Below are 15,438 nucleotides of genomic sequence, written 5' to 3'. Positions count from 1 at the left end.
TATCATGCTGGCGGGGACCTGTGTATCCTGCTGGCAGGTACTTGTGTATCCTGCTGGCATGGATCCATGTATCCTGCTGCTGTGGACCTGTGAATCCTGCTGGCGGGGACCGGTGTATCCTGCTGGCAGGAACTTGTCTAGCCTGCTGGCGTGGGTCTTTGTATCCTGCTGGCGAGGACTTGTGTATCGTGCTGGCGGGGACCTGTGTATCCTGCTGGCTGGGACTTGTGTATCCTGCTGGCTGGGACTTGTGTATCCTGCTGGCGGAAACTTGTGTATCCTGCTGCTGTGGACCTGTGTATCCTGCTGGCAGGGACCTGTGTATCCTGCTGGCAGGAACCTGTGTATCCTGTTGGCGTGGGCCTTTGTATCCTGCTGGCAGGAGCCTGTGTATCCTGCTGCCGGGGACTTGTGTATCATGCTGGCGGGGACTTGTGTATCCCGCTGGCGGTGACCTGTATGTCCTGCTGGCAGGAACTTGTGTATGCTGTTGGTAGGGACTTCTGTATCCTGCTGGCGGGAACCTGTGTACCCTGCTGGCAGGAACTTGTGTATCCTGCTGGCGCAAACTTGTGTATCATGCTGACAAGGACTTGTGTATCATGCTGTCAGGGGCTTGTGTATCCTGCTGGCGTGGACCTGTGTATCCTGCTGGCGTGGACCTGTGTATCCTGCTGGCGTGGACTCGTGTATCCTGCTGGCGTGGACTCGTGTATCCTGCTGGCGTGGACTCGTGTATCCTGTTGGCAGGGACTTGTGTATCATGCTGGCAGGGACCTGTGTATCCTGCTGGCAGGAGCTTGGTATCCTGCCTGCTGGGACCTGTGTATCCTGCTGGCAGGTACTTGTGTATCCTGCTGGTATGGATCCGTGTATGCTGCTGCTGTGGACCTGTGAATCCTGCTGGCGGGGACCGGTGTATCCTGCTGGCAGGAACTTGTCTATCCTGCTTGTGTGGGTCTTTGTATCCTGCTGGTGAGGACTTGTGTATCGTGCTGGCGGGGACCTGTGTATCCTGCTGGCGGGGACCTGTGCATCCTGCTGGCTGGGACTTGTGTATCCTGCTGGCGGAAAGTTGTGTATCCTGCTGCTGTGGACCTGTGTATCCTGCTTGCAGGGACCTGTGTATCCTGCTGGCAGGAACCTGTGTATCCTGCTGGCGTGGGCCTTTGTATCCTGCTGTCAGGAGCCTATGTATCCTGCTGGCGGGGACTTGTGTTTCATGCTGGCAGGGACTTGTGTATCCCCGTGCCGGTGACCTGTATGTCCTGCTGGCTGGAACTTGTGTATCCTGCTGGAGGGAACCTGTGTACCCTGCTGGCATGGACATGTGTATCCTGCTGGAATGGACTTGTGTATCCTGTTGGCAGGGACTTGGGTACCATGCTGGCGGGGACTTGGGTATCATGCTGGCTGAGACTTGTGTATCCTGCTGGAGGGGACCTGGTGTATCATGCTGGCAGGACCTGTGTATCCTGCTGGCGAGGACCTGTGTATCCTGCTGGTAGGAGCTTGTATATCCTGCTGGCAGGAACTTGTGTATCCTGCTGGCAAGAACCTGTGTATCCTGCTGGCAGGGACTTGTATACCATGCTGGCGGGGACTTGGGTATCATGCTGGCGTGGACCTCTATATCGTGCTGGTTGCTGGTGGCGACCTGTGTATCATGCTGGCGGGGACTTGAGTATCCTGCTGGCAGGAACTTGTGTATCCTGCTGGCATGGAACCATGTATCCTGCTGCTGAGGACCTGTGTATCCTGCTGGCGGGACCTGTGTTTCCGGCTGTTGTGGACCTGTGTATCCTGCTGGCGGGGACCTGTGTATCCTGCTGGCAGGAACATGTCTATCCTGCTGGCTTGGACCTGTGTATCCTGCTGGCAGGAGCTTGTGTATCCTGCTGGCCAGGACTTGTGTATCATGATGTCGGAGACTTGTATATCCTGCTGGTTGGGACCTGTATATCCTGCTGGCATGGACCTGTGTATCATGCTGGCGGGAATTTGTGTATCCTTCTGGTGGCGACCTTTGTATCCTGCTGGCGGGGACTTGTGTATCCTGCTGGCGTGGACCTGGTGTATCATGCTGGCGGGAACTGGTGTATCATGATAGCGGGGACCTGTGTACCCTGTTGGAAGGAGCTTGTGTATCCTGCGGGCAGGGACTTGTGTATTCTGCTGGCGGGTACTTATGTATCCTGCTGGCAGGAGCTTGTGCATAATGCAAGTGGGTACCTGTGTATCCTGCAGGCGGGAACTGGTGTATCATGCTGGCAGGAACTTGTGTATCCTGCTGGCGGAAACCTGTGTATAATTCTGGCGAGGACTTATGTATCATGCTGGCGGGCACTTGTGTATCCTGCGGGCGAAAACTCGTGTATCCTGCTGGCGTGGACTCGTGTATCCTGTTGGCAGGGACTTGTGTATCATGCTGGCAGGGACCTGTGTATCCTGCTGGCAGGAGCTTGTGTATCCTGCCTGCTGGGACCTGTGTATCCTGCTGGCAGGTACTTGTGTATCCTGCTGGTATGGATCCGTGTATGCTGCTGCTGTGGACCTGTGAATCCTGCTGGCGGGGACCGGTGTATCCTGCTGGCAGGAACTTGTCTACCCTGCTGGTGTGGGTCTTTGTATCCTGCTGGTGAGGACTTGCGTATCGTGCTGGCGGGGACCTGTGTATCCTGCTGCTGTGGACCTGTGTATCCTGCTGGCAGGGACCTGTGTATCCTGCTGGCAGGGACCTGTGTATCCTGCTGGCAGGAACCTGTGTATCCTGCTGGCGTGGGCCTTTGTATCCTGCTGTCAGGAGCCTATGTATCCTGCTGGCGGTGACTTGTGTTTCATGCTGGCAGGGACTTGTGTATCCCTGTGCCGGTGACCTGTATGTCCTGCTGGCGGGAACTTGTGTATCCTGCTGGAGGGAACCTGTGTACCCTGCTGGCATGGACCTGTGTATCCTGCTGGAATGGACTTGTGTATCCTGTTGGCAGGGACTTGGGTACCATGCTGGCGGGGACTTGGGTATCATGCTGGCGGGGACTTGTGTATCCGGCTGGAGGGGACCTGGTGTATCATGCTGGCAGGACCTGTGTATCCTGCTGGCGAGGACCTGTGTATCCTGCTGGTAGAAGCTTGTATATCCTGCTGGCAGGAACTTGTGTATCCTGCTGGCAAGAACCTGTGTATCCTGCTGGCAAGAACCTGTGTATCCTGCTGGCAGGGACTTGTATACCATGCTGGCGGGGACTTGGGTATCATGCTGGCGTGGACCTCTGTATCGTGCTGGTTGCTGGTGGCGACCTGTGTATCATGCTGGCGGGGACTTGAGTATCCTGCTGGCAGGAACTTGTGTATCCTGCTGGCATTGAACCATGTATCCTGCTGCTGAGGACCTGTGTATCCTGCTGGCGGGACCTGTGTTTCCGGCTGTTGTGGACCTGTGTATCCTGCTGGCGGGGACCTGTGTATCCTGCTGGCAGGAACATGTCTATCCTGCTGGCTTGGACCTGTGTATCCTGCTGGCAGGAGCTTGTGTATCCTGCTGGCCAGGTCTTGTGTATCATGATGTCGGAGACTTGTATATCCTGCCGGCGGGGACCTGTGTATCATGCTGGCGGGAACTGTGTATCATGCTGGCGGGAACTTATGTATCCTGCTCGCATGGATCTGTGTATCCTGCTGCTGTGGACCTGTGTATCCTGCTGGTGGGGACCTGTGTATCCTGCTGGCAGGAACTTGTCTATCCTGCTGGCGTGGATCTGTATGTCCTGCTGGCGGGAACTTGTGTATCCTGCTGGAGGGAACCTGTGTACCCTGCTGGCATGGACCTGTGTATCCTGCTGGAATGGACTTGTGTATCCTGTTGGCAGGGACTTGGGTACCATGCTGGCGGGGACTTGGGTATCATGCTGGCGGGGACTTGTGTATCCGGCTGGAGGGGACCTGGTGTATCATGCTGGCAGGACCTGTGTATCCTGCTGGTGAGGACCTGTGTATCCTGCTGGTAGGAGCTTGTATATCCTGCTGGCAGGAACTTGTGTATCCTGCTGGCAAGAACCTGTGTATCCTGCTGGCAGGGACTTGTATACCATGCTGGCGGGGACTTGGGTATCATGCTGGCGTGGACCTCTGTATCGTGCTGGTTGCTGGTGGCGACCTGTGTATCATGCTGGCGGGGACTTGAGTATCCTGCTGGCAGGAACTTGTGTATCCTGCTGGCATGGAACCATGTATCCTGCTGCTGAGGACCTGTGTATCCTGCTGGCGGGACCTGTGTTTCCGGCTGTTGTGGACCTGTGTATCCTGCTGGCGGGGACCTGTGTATCCTGCTGGCAGGAACATGTCTATCCTGCTGGCTTGGACCTGTGTATCCTGCTGGCAGGAGCTTCTGTATCCTGCTGGCCAGGTCTTGTGTATCATGATGTCGGAGACTTGTATATCCTGCTGGTGGGGACCTGTATATCCTGCTGGCATGGACCTGTGTATCACTCTGGCGGGAACTTGTGTATCCTTCTGGTGGCGACCTTTGTATCCTGCTGGCGGGGACTTGTGTATCCTGCTGGCGGGGACCTGGTGTATCATGCTGGCGGGAACTGGTGTATCATGATAGCGTGTACCCTGTTGGAAGGAGCTGGTGTATCCTGTGGGCTAGGACTTGTGTATCCTGCTGGCGTGGACTTGTGTATAATGCTGGCGGGGACCTGAGTATCCTGCTGGCAGGCACTTGTGTATCGTGCTGGCATGGATCCATATATCCTGCTGCTGTGGACCTGTGTATCCTTCTGGCGGGGACCTGTGTATCCTGCTGGCAGGGAATTGTCTATCCTGCTGGCGTGGACCTGTGTATCCTGCTGGCAGGAGCTTGTGTATCCTGATGGCGGGGACTTGTGTATCATGCTAGTGGGGACTTGCATATCCTGCTGGCGGGGACCTGTGTATCCTGCTGGCAGGGACTTGTGTATCCTGCTGGCGTGGACCTGTGTATCCTGCTGGCATGGACTTGTGTATCCTGTTGGCAGGGACTTGTGTATCATGCTGGCAGGGACCTGTGTATCCGGCTGGAGGGGATCTGTGTATCCTGCTGGCAGGAGCTTGTGTATCCTGCTGGCTGGGACCCATGTATCATGCTGGCGGGGACCTGTGTATCCTGCTGGCAGGAACTTGTGTATCCTGCTGGCAAGAACCTTTGTATTCTGCTGACGTGGACCTGTGTATCCTGCTGGCAGGAGCTTGTGTATCCTGCTGGCAGGAGCTTGTGTATCATGCTGGCGGGGAATTGTGTATCCTGCTGGCGGAGACCTGTGTATCCTGCCGGCGGGGACCTGTGCATCATGCTGGCGGGAACTGTGTATCATGCTGGCGGGAACTTATGTATCCTGCTCGCATGGATCTGTGTATCCTGCTGCTGTGGACCTGTGTATCCTGCTGGTGGGGACCTGTGTATCCTGCTGGCAGGAACTTGTCTATCCTGCTGGCGTGGATCTGTGTATCCTGCTGGCAGGAGCTTGTGTATCCTGCTGGCGGGGACTTGTATATCCTCCTGGCGGGGACCTGTGTATCCTGCTGGTGGGGACTTGTGTATCCTGCTGGCGGGGACTTGTGCATCCTGCTGGCGTGGACCTGTGTATCCTGCTGGCGTGGACTTGTGTATCCTGCTGGTGTGGACGTTTGTATCATGCTGGCAGGGACCTGTGTATCCGGCTGCCAGGGACCTGTGTATCATGCTGATGGGGACTTGTGTATAATGCAAGTGAGGACTTATGTTTCACGCTGGCAGGGACTTGTGTATCCTGCTGGCGGGGACCTGTGTATCCTGCTGGCGGGGACCTGTGTATCCTGCTGGCTGGGACTTGTGTATCCTGCTGGCGGGGACCTGTGTATCCTGCTGGCGGGGAACTTGTGTATCCTGCTGGTGGGGAATTTGTGTATCCTGCTGGCAAGAACGTGTGTATTCTGCTGGCGTGGACCTGTGTATCCTGCTGTCAGGAGCTTGTGTATCCTGCTGGCAGGAGCTTTTGTATCATGCTGGCGGGGACTTGTGTATCCTGCTGGCGGGGACTTGTGTATCCTGCTGGCGGGGACATGTGTATCCTGCTGGCGGGGACCTGTGTATCATGCTGGCGGGAACTGGTGTATCAGGCTGGCGGAAACTTGTGTACCCTGCGGGCGGAAACTTGTGTATCATGCCGGCGAGGACTTGTGTATCCTGCTGGCGGGTACCTGTGTATCCTGCTGGCGGGGACCTGTGTATCCTGCTGGTGGGGACCTGTGTATCATGCTGGCAGGGAACTTGTGTATCCTGCTAGCAGGGACCTGTGTATCATGCTGGAGGGAACTTGTGTATCCTGCTGGCGGGGACCTGTGTATCATGCTGGCGGGGACCTGTGTATCCTGCTGGAGGGGACCTGTGTATCATGCTGGCGGGGACCTGTGTATCATGCTGGCGGGAACTTGTGTATCATGCTGGCGGGGACTTGTGTAGCCTGCTGGCGGGTACTTATGTATCCTGCTGGCAGGAGCTTGTGTATAATGCAAGTGGGGACCTGTGTATCCTGCTGGTGGGTGGCGGGAATTTCCGTATCCTGCTGGCGGGGACTTGTGTATCCTGCTGGTGGTGACTTGTGTATCCTGCTGGCGGGGACTTGGGTACCATGCTGGCAGGGAACTTGTGTATCCTGCTGGCGGGGACTTGGTGTATCATGCTGGCGGGAACTGGTGTATCATGATAGCGTGTACCCTGTTGGAAGGAGCTGGTGTATCCTGCGGGCTAGGACTTGTGTATCATGCTGGCGGGGACTTGTGTATTCTGCTGACGGAAACTTGTGTATCCTTTGGGTGGGGACTTGTATATCCTGCTGGTGGAAACTTGTGTATCCTGCTGGCGGGGACCTGTGTATCATGCTGGCGGGAACTTGTGTATCCTGCTGGCAGGGACTTGTGTATTCTGCTGGCGGGTACTTAGGTATCCTGCTGGCAGGAGCTTGTGTATAATGCAAGTGGGTACCTGTGTATCCTGCAGCCGGGAACTGGTGTGTCATGCTCGCGGGAACTTGTGTATCCTGCTGGCGGAAACCTGTGTATAATGCTGGCGAGGACTTGTGTATCGTGCTGGCGGGGACCTGTGTATCCTACTGGCTGGGACTTGTGTATCCTGCTGGCTGGGACTTGTGTATCCTGCTGGCGGGGACTTGTGTATCCTGCTGGCGGTGACTTGTGTATCCTGCTGGCGGGGTCTTGTGTATCCTGCTAGCGAAAAATTGTGTATCCTGCTGGCGGGGACCTGTGTATCCTGCTGGCGGGACCTGTGTATCATGCTGGAGGAAACTGGTGTATCATGCTGGCAGGAACTTGTGTATCGTGCTGGCGCAAACTTGTGTATAATGCAAGTGGGTACCTGTGTATCCTGCAGGCGGGAACTGGTGTATCCTGCTGGCGGGAACTTGTGTATCCTGCTGGCGGAACCCTGTGTATAATGCTGTTGGGGACCTGTGTATCCTGCTGGCGGGACCTGTGTATCATGCTGGCGAGGACTTGTGTATCATGCTGTCAGGGACTTGTGTATCCTGCTGGCGTGGACCTGTGTATCCTGCTGGCGTGGACCTGAGTATCCTGCTGGCGTGGACCTGTGTATCCTGATGGCGTGGACTTGTGTATCCTGTTGGCAGGGACTTGTGTATAATGCTGGCAGGGACCTGTGTATCCTGCTGGCAGGAGCTTGTGTATCCTGCTGCCTAAGACCTGTGTATCATGCTGGCGGGGACCTGTGTATCGTGCTGGCAGGTACTTGTGTATCCTGCTGGCATGGATCCCTGTGAATCCTGCTGGCGGGGACCGGTGTATCCTGCTGGCAGGAACTTGTCTATCCTGCTGGCATGGACCTGTGTATCCTGCTGGCAGTAGCTTGTGTATACTGCTGGCGGGGACTAGTGTATCATGCTGGCGGGGACTTGTATATCCTGCTGTCGGGGACCTTTGTATCCTGCTGGCAGGGACTTGTGTATCCGGCTGGCGTGGACCTGTGTATCCTGCTGGCGCGGATTGTGTATCATGCTGGCGGGGATTTGTGTATCCTGCTGGCGGAAACTTGTGTATCATGCTGGCGGGAATTTGTGCATCATGCTGGTGGGGACTTGTTTATCCTGCTGGCAGTGACCTGTGTATCCTGTTGGCAGGGACTTGTGTTTCACGCTGGCGGGGTCTTGTGTATCTGCTGGTGGGGACCTGTGTATCCTGCTGGCGGCGTCCTGTGTATCCTGCTGGCAAGAACCTGTGTATTCTGCTAGCGTGAACTTGTGCATCCTGCTGGCAGGAGCTTGTATTTCCTGATGGCAGGAGCTTGTGTATCATGCTGGCGGGCACTTGTGTATCATGCTGGCGGGGACCTGTGTATCATGTTGGCGGGAACTGGTGTATCATGCTGGCGGGACCTGTGTATCCTGCTGGCGTGGACATGTGTATCCTGCTGGCAGGAGCTTGTGTATCCTGCTGGCTGAGACTTGTGTATCCTGCTGGCAGGAGCTTGTGTATCCCGCTGGCAGGAACTTGTGTATCCTGCTGGTGTGGACCTGTGTATCCTGCCGCTGTGGACCAGTGTATCCTGCTGGCAGGGACCTGTGTATCCTGCTGGCAGGGACCTGTATATCCCGCTGGCAGGAACTTGTGTATCCTGCTGGCGTGGACCTGTGTATCCTGCCGCTGTGGACCTGTGTATCCTGCTGGTTGGGACTTGTGTATCCTGCTAGCGGGGACTTGTGTATCCTGCTGGCGGGGTCTTGTGTATCCTGCTAGCGAAAAATTGTGTATCCTGCTGGCGGGGACCTGTGTATCCTGCTGGCGGGACCTGTGTATCATGCTGGCGGAAACTGGTGTATCATGCTGGCAGGAACTTGTGTATCCTGCTGGCGCAAACTTGTGTATAATGCAAGTGGGTACCTCTGTATCCTGCAGGCGGGAACTGGTGTATCATGCTGGCGGGAACTTGTGTATCCTGCTGGCGGAACCCTGTGTATAATGCTGGTGGGGACCTGTGTATCCTGCTGGCGGGACCTGTGTATCATGCTGGCGAGGACTTGTGTATCATGCTGTCAGGGACTTGTGTATCCTGCTGGCGTGGACCTGTGTATCCTGCTGGCGTGGACCTGTGTATCCTGCTGGCGTGGACCTGTGTATCCTGCTGGCGTGGACCTGTGTATCCTGTTGGCAGGGACTTGTGTATAATGCTGGCAGGGACCTGTGTATCCTGCTGGCAGGAGCTTGTGTATCCTGCTGCCTAAGACCTATGTATCAGGCTGGCGGGGACCTGTGTATCGTGCTGGCAGGTACTTGTGTATCCTGCTGGCATGGATCCCTGTATCCTGCTGCTGTGGACCTGTGAATCCTGCTGGCGGGGACTGGTGTATCCTGCTGGCAGGAACTTGTCTATACTGCTGGCGTGGACCTGTGTATCCTGCTGGCAGGAGCTTGTGTATACTGCTGGCGGGGACTAGTGTATCATGCTGGCGGGGGCTTGTATATCCTGCTGTCGGGGACCTTTGTATCCTGCTGGCAGGGACTTGTGTATCCGGCTGGAGTGGACCTGTGTATCCTGCTGGCGCGGCTTGTGTATCATGCTGGCGGGGATTTGTGTATCCTGCTGGCGGGAACTTGTGTATCATGCTGGCGGGAATTTGTGTATCATGCTGGCGGGGACTTGTTTATCCTGCTGGCAGTGACCTGTGTATCCTGTTGGCAGGGACTTGTGTTTCACGCTGGCGGGGACTTGTGTATCCTGCTGGCGGGGACCTGTGTATCCTGCTGGTGGGGACCTGTGTATCCTGCTGTCAAGAACCTGTGTATTCTGCTAGCGTGGACCTGTGCATCCTGCTGGCAGGAGCTTGTATTTCCTGATGGCAGGAGCTTGTGTATCATGCTGGCGGGCACTTGTGTATCATGCTGGCGGGGACCTGTGTATCATGTTGGCGGGAACTGGTGTATCATGCTGGCGGGACCTGTGTATCCTGCTGGCGTGGATATGTGTATCCTGCTGGCAGGAGCTTGTGTATCCTGCTGGCCAGGACTTGTGTATCATGATGTCGGAGACTTGTATATCCTGCTGGTTGGGACCTGTATATCCTGCTGGCATGGACCTGTGTATCATGCTGGCGGGAATTTGTGTATCCTTCTGGTGGCGACCTTTGTATCCTGCTGGCGGGGACTTGTGTATCCTGCTGGCGTGGACCTGGTGTATCATGCTGGCGGGAACTGGTGTATCATGATAGCGGAGACCTGTGTACCCTGTTGGAAGGAGCTTGTGTATCCTGCGGGCAGGGACTTGTGTATTCTGCTGGCGGGTACTTTTGTATCCTGCTGGCAGGAGCTTGTGCATAATGCAAGTGGGTACCTGTGTATCCTGCAGGCGGGAACTGGTGTATCATGCTGGCAGGAACTTGTGTATCCTGCTGGCGGAAACCTGTGTATAATTCTGGCGAGGACTTATGTATCATGCTGGCGGGCACTTGTGTATCCTGCGGGCGAAAACTTGTGTATCCTGCTGGCGTGGACTCGTGTATCCTGTTGGCAGGGACTTGTGTATCATGCTGGCAGGGACCTGTGTATCCTGCTGGCAGGAGCTTGTGTATCCTGCCTGCTGGGACCTGTGTATCCTGCTGGCAGGTACTTGTGTATCCTGCTGGTATGGATCCGTGTATGCTGCTGCTGTGGACCTGTGAATCCTGCTGGCGGGGACCGGTGTATCCTGCTGGCAGGAACTTGTCTACCCTGCTGGTGTGGGTCTTTGTATCCTGCTGGTGAGGACTTGCGTATCGTGCTGGCGGGGACCTGTGTATCCTGCTGGCGGGGACCTGTGCATCCTGCTGGCTGGGACTTGTGTATCCTGCTGGCGGAAAGTTGTGTATCCTGCTGCTGTGGACCTGTGTATCCTGCTGGCAGGGACCTGTGTATCCTGCTGGCAGGGACCTGTGTATCCTGCTGGCAGGAACCTGTGTATCCTGCTGGCGTGGGCCTTTGTATCCTGCTGTCAGGAGCCTATGTATCCTGCTGGCGGGGACTTGTGTTTCATGCTGGCAGGGACTTGTGTATCCCTGTGCCGGTGACCTGTATGTCCTGCTGGCGGGAACTTGTGTATCCTGCTAGAGGGAACCTGTGTACCCTGCTGGCATGGACCTGTGTATCCTGCTGGAATGGACTTGTGTATCCTGTTGGCAGGGACTTGGGTACCATGCTGGCGGGGACTTGGGTATCATGCTGGCGGGGACTTGTGTATCCGGCTGGAGGGGACCTGGTGTATCATGCTGGCAGGACCTGTGTATCCTGCTGGCGAGGACCTGTGTATCCTGCTGGTAGGAGCTTGTATATCCTACTGGCAGGAACTTGTGTATCCTGCTGGCAAGAACCTGTGTATCCTGCTGGCAAGAACCTGTGTATCCTGCTGGCAGGGACTTGTATACCATGCTGGCGGGGACTTGGGTATCATGCTGGCGTGGACCTCTGTATCGTGCTGGTTGCTGGTGGCGACCTGTGTATCATGCTGGCGGGGACTTGAGTATCCTGCTGGCAGGAACTTGTGTATCCTGCTGGCATTGAACCATGTATCCTGCTGCTGAGGATCTGTGTATCCTGCTGGCGGGACCTGTGTTTCCGGCTGTTGTGGACCTGTGTATACTGCTGGCGGGGACCTGTGTATCCTGCTGGCAGGAACATGTCTATCCTGCTGGCTTGGACCTGTGTATCCTGCTGGCAGGAGCTTGTGTATCCTGCTGGCCAGGTCTTGTGTATCATGATGTCGGAGACTTGTATATCCTGCCGGCGGGGACCTGTGTATCATGCTGGCGGGAACTGTGTATCATGCTGGCGGGAACTTATGTATCCTGCTCGCATGGATCTGTGTATCCTGCTGGTGGGGACCTGTGTATCCTGCTGGCAGGAACTTGTCTATCCTGCTGGCGTGGATCTGTATGTCCTGCTGGCGGGAACTTGTGTATCCTGCTGGAGGGAACCTGTGTACCCTGCTGGCATGGACCTGTGTATCCTGCTGGAATGGACTTGTGTATTCTGTTGGCAGGGACTTGGGTACCATGCTGGCGGGGACTTGGGTATCATGCTGGCGGGGACTTGTGTATCCGGCTGGAGGGGACCTGGTGTATCATGCTGGCAGGACCTGTGTATCCTGCTGGCGAGGACCTGTGTATCCTGCTGGTAGGAGCTTGTATATCCTGCTGGCAGGAACTTGTGTATCCTGCTGGCAAGAACCTGTGTATCCTGCTGGCAGGGACTTGTATACCATGCTGGCGGGGACTTGGGTATCATGCTGGCGTGGACCTCTGTATCGTGCTGGTTGCTGGTGGCGACCTGTGTATCATGCTGGCGGGGACTTGAGTATCCTGCTGGCAGGAACTTGTGTATCCTGCTGGCATGGAACAATGTATCCTGCTGCTGAGGACCTGTGTATCCAGCTGGCGGGACCTGTGTTTCCGGCTGTTGTGGACCTGTGTATCCTGCTGGCGGGGACCTGTGTATCCTGCTGGCAGGAACATGTCTATCCTGCTGGCTTGGACCTGTGTATCCTGCTGGCAGGAGCTTCTGTATCCTGCTGGCCAGGTCTTGTGTATCATGATGTCGGAGACTTGTATATCCTGCTGGTGGGGACCTGTATATCCTGCTGGCATGGACCTGTGTATCACTCTGGCGGGAACTTGTGTATCCTTCTGGTGGCGACCTTTGTATCCTGCTGGCGGGGACTTGTGTATCCTGCTGGCGGGGACCTGGTGTATCATGCTGGCGGGAACTGGTGTATCATGATAGCGTGTACCCTGTTGGAAGGAGCTGGTGTATCCTGCGGGCTAGGACTTGTGTATCCTGCTGGCGTGGACTTGTGTATAATGCTGGCGGGGACCTGAGTATCCTGCTGGCAGGCACTTGTGTATCGTGCTGGCATGGATCCATATATCCTGCTGCTGTGGACCTGTGTATCCTTCTGGCGGGGACCTGTGTATCCTGCTGGCAGGGAATTGTCTATCCTGCTGGCGTGGACCTGTGTATCCTGCTGGCAGGAGCTTGTGTATCCTGATGGCGGGGACTTGTGTATCATGCTAGTGGGGACTTGCATATCCTGCTGGCGGGGACCTGTGTATCCTGCTGGCAGGGACTTGTGTATCCTGCTGGCGTGGACCTGTGTATCCTGCTGGCATGGACTTGTGTATCCTGTTGGCAGGGACTTGTGTATCATGCTGGCAGGGACCTGTGTATCCGGCTGGAGGGGATCTGTGTATCCTGCTGGCAGGAGCTTGTGTATCCTGCTGGCTGGGACCCATGTATCATGCTGGCGGGGACCTGTGTATCCTGCTGGCAGGAACTTGTGTATCCTGCTGGCAAGAACCTTTGTATTCTGCTGACGTGGACCTGTGTATCCTGCTGGCAGGAGCTTGTGTATCCTGCTGGCAGGAGCTTGTGTATCATGCTGGCGGGGAATTGTGTATCCTGCTGGCGGAGACCTGTGTATCCTGCCGGCGGGGACCTGTGCATCATGCTGGCGGGAACTGTGTATCATGCTGGCGGGAACTTATGTATCCTGCTCGCATGGATCTGTGTATCCTGCTGCTGTGGACACGTGTATCCTGCTGGTGGGGACCTGTGTATCCTGCTGGCAGGAACTTGTCTATCCTGCTGGCGTGGATCTGTGTATCCTGCTGGCAGGAGCTTGTGTATCCTGCTGGCGGGGACTTGTATATCCTCCTGGCGGGGACCTGTGTATCCTGCTGGTGGGGACTTGTGTATCCTGCTGGCGGGGACTTGTGCATCCTGCTGGCGTGGACCTGTGTATCCTGCTGGCGTGGACTTGTGTATCCTGCTGGTGTGGACGTTTGTATCATGCTGGCAGGGACCTGTGTATCCGGCTGCCAGGGACCTGTGTATCATGCTGATGGGGACTTGTGTATAATGCAAGTGAGGACTTATGTTTCACGCTGGCAGGGACTTGTGTATTCTGCTGGCGGGGACCTGTGTATCCTGCTGGCGGGGACCTGTGTATCCTGCTGGCTGGGACTTGTGTATCCTGCTGGCGGGGACCTGTGTATCCTGCTGGCGGGGACCTGTGTATCCTGCTGGCGGGGAACTTGTGTATCCTGCTGGTGGGGAATTTGTGTATCCTGCTGGCAAGAACGTGTGTATTCTGCTGGCGTGGACCTGTGTATCCTGCTGTCAGGAGCTTGTGTATCCTGCTGGCAGGAGCTTTTGTATCATGCTGGCGGGGACTTGTGTATCCTGCTGGCGGGGACTTGTGTATCCTGCTGGCGGGGACCTGTGTATCCTGCTGGCGGGGACCTGTGTATCATGCTGGCGGGAACTGGTGTATCAGGCTGGCGGAAACTTGTGTATCCTGCGGGCGGAAACTTGTGTATCATGCCGGCGAGGACTTGTGTATCATGCTGGCGGGTACCTGTGTATCCTGCTGGCGGGGACCTGTGTATCCTGCTGGTGGGGACCTGTGTATCATGCTGGCAGGGAACTTGTGTATCCTGCTAGCAGGGACCTGTGTATCATGCTGGAGGGAACTTGTGTATCCTGCTGGCGGGGACCTGTGTATCATGCTGGCGGGGACCTGTGTATCCTGCTGGCGGGGACCTGTGTATCATGCTGGCGGGGACCTGTGTATCATGCTGGCGGGAACTTGTGTATCATGCTGGCGGGGACTTGTGTAGCCTGCTGGCGGGTACTTATGTATCCTGCTGGCAGGAGCTTGTGTATAATGCAAGTGGGGACCTGTGTATCCTGCTGGTGGGTGGCGGGAACTTCCGTATCCTGCTGGCGGGGACTTGTGTATCCTGCTGGTGGTGACTTGTGTATCCTGCTGGCGGGGACTTGGGTACCATGCTGGCAGGGAACTTGTGTATCCTGCTGGCGGGGACTTGGTGTATCATGCTGGCGGGAACTGGTGTATCATGATAGCGTGTACCCTGTTGGAAGGAGCTGGTGTATCCTGCGGGCTAGGACTTGTGTATCATGCTGGCGGGGACTTGTGTATTCTGCTGACGGAAACTTGTGTATCCTTTGGGTGGGGACTTGTATATCCTGCTGGTGGAAACTTGTGTATCCTGCTGGCGGGGACCTGTGTATCATGCTGGCGGGAACTTGTGTATCCTGCTGGCAGGGACTTGTGTATTCTGCTGGCGGTTACTTATGTATCCTGCTGGCAGGAGCTTGTGTATAATGCAAGTGGGTACCTGTGTATCCTGCAGCCGGGAACTGGTGTGTCATGCTCGCGGGAACTTGTGTATCCTGCTGGCGGAAACCTGTGTATAATGCTGGCGAGGACTTGTGTATCGTGCTGGCGGGGACCTGTGTATCCTACTGGCTGGGACTTGTGTATCCTGCTGGCTGGGACTTGTGTATCCTGCTGGCGGGGACTTGTGTATCCTGCTGGCGGGGACTTGTGTATCCTGCTGGCGG

The 15,438-nt window shown here is 56.1% G+C and overlaps 1 protein-coding gene across 1 annotated transcript in view; it reads left to right on the top strand.

Annotated features, from left to right (window-relative positions):
• The window catches only part of LOC138567844 (voltage-gated potassium channel subunit beta-3-like), a 582,138-nt gene that overhangs the window by 113,735 nt on the left and 452,965 nt on the right, over nt 1-15,438 (top strand). The window lies entirely within an intron of this gene.

The sequence above is a fragment of the Ambystoma mexicanum genome, chromosome 1p, assembly GCF_040938575.1.
Source record: "Ambystoma mexicanum isolate Mex_15411 chromosome 1p, UKY_AmexF1_1, whole genome shotgun sequence".
NCBI lineage: Eukaryota > Metazoa > Chordata > Amphibia > Caudata > Ambystomatidae > Ambystoma > Ambystoma mexicanum.
The sequence above is the reverse complement of the archived record's forward strand: the minus strand, read 5'-3'. Positions and strand labels throughout refer to the sequence as shown.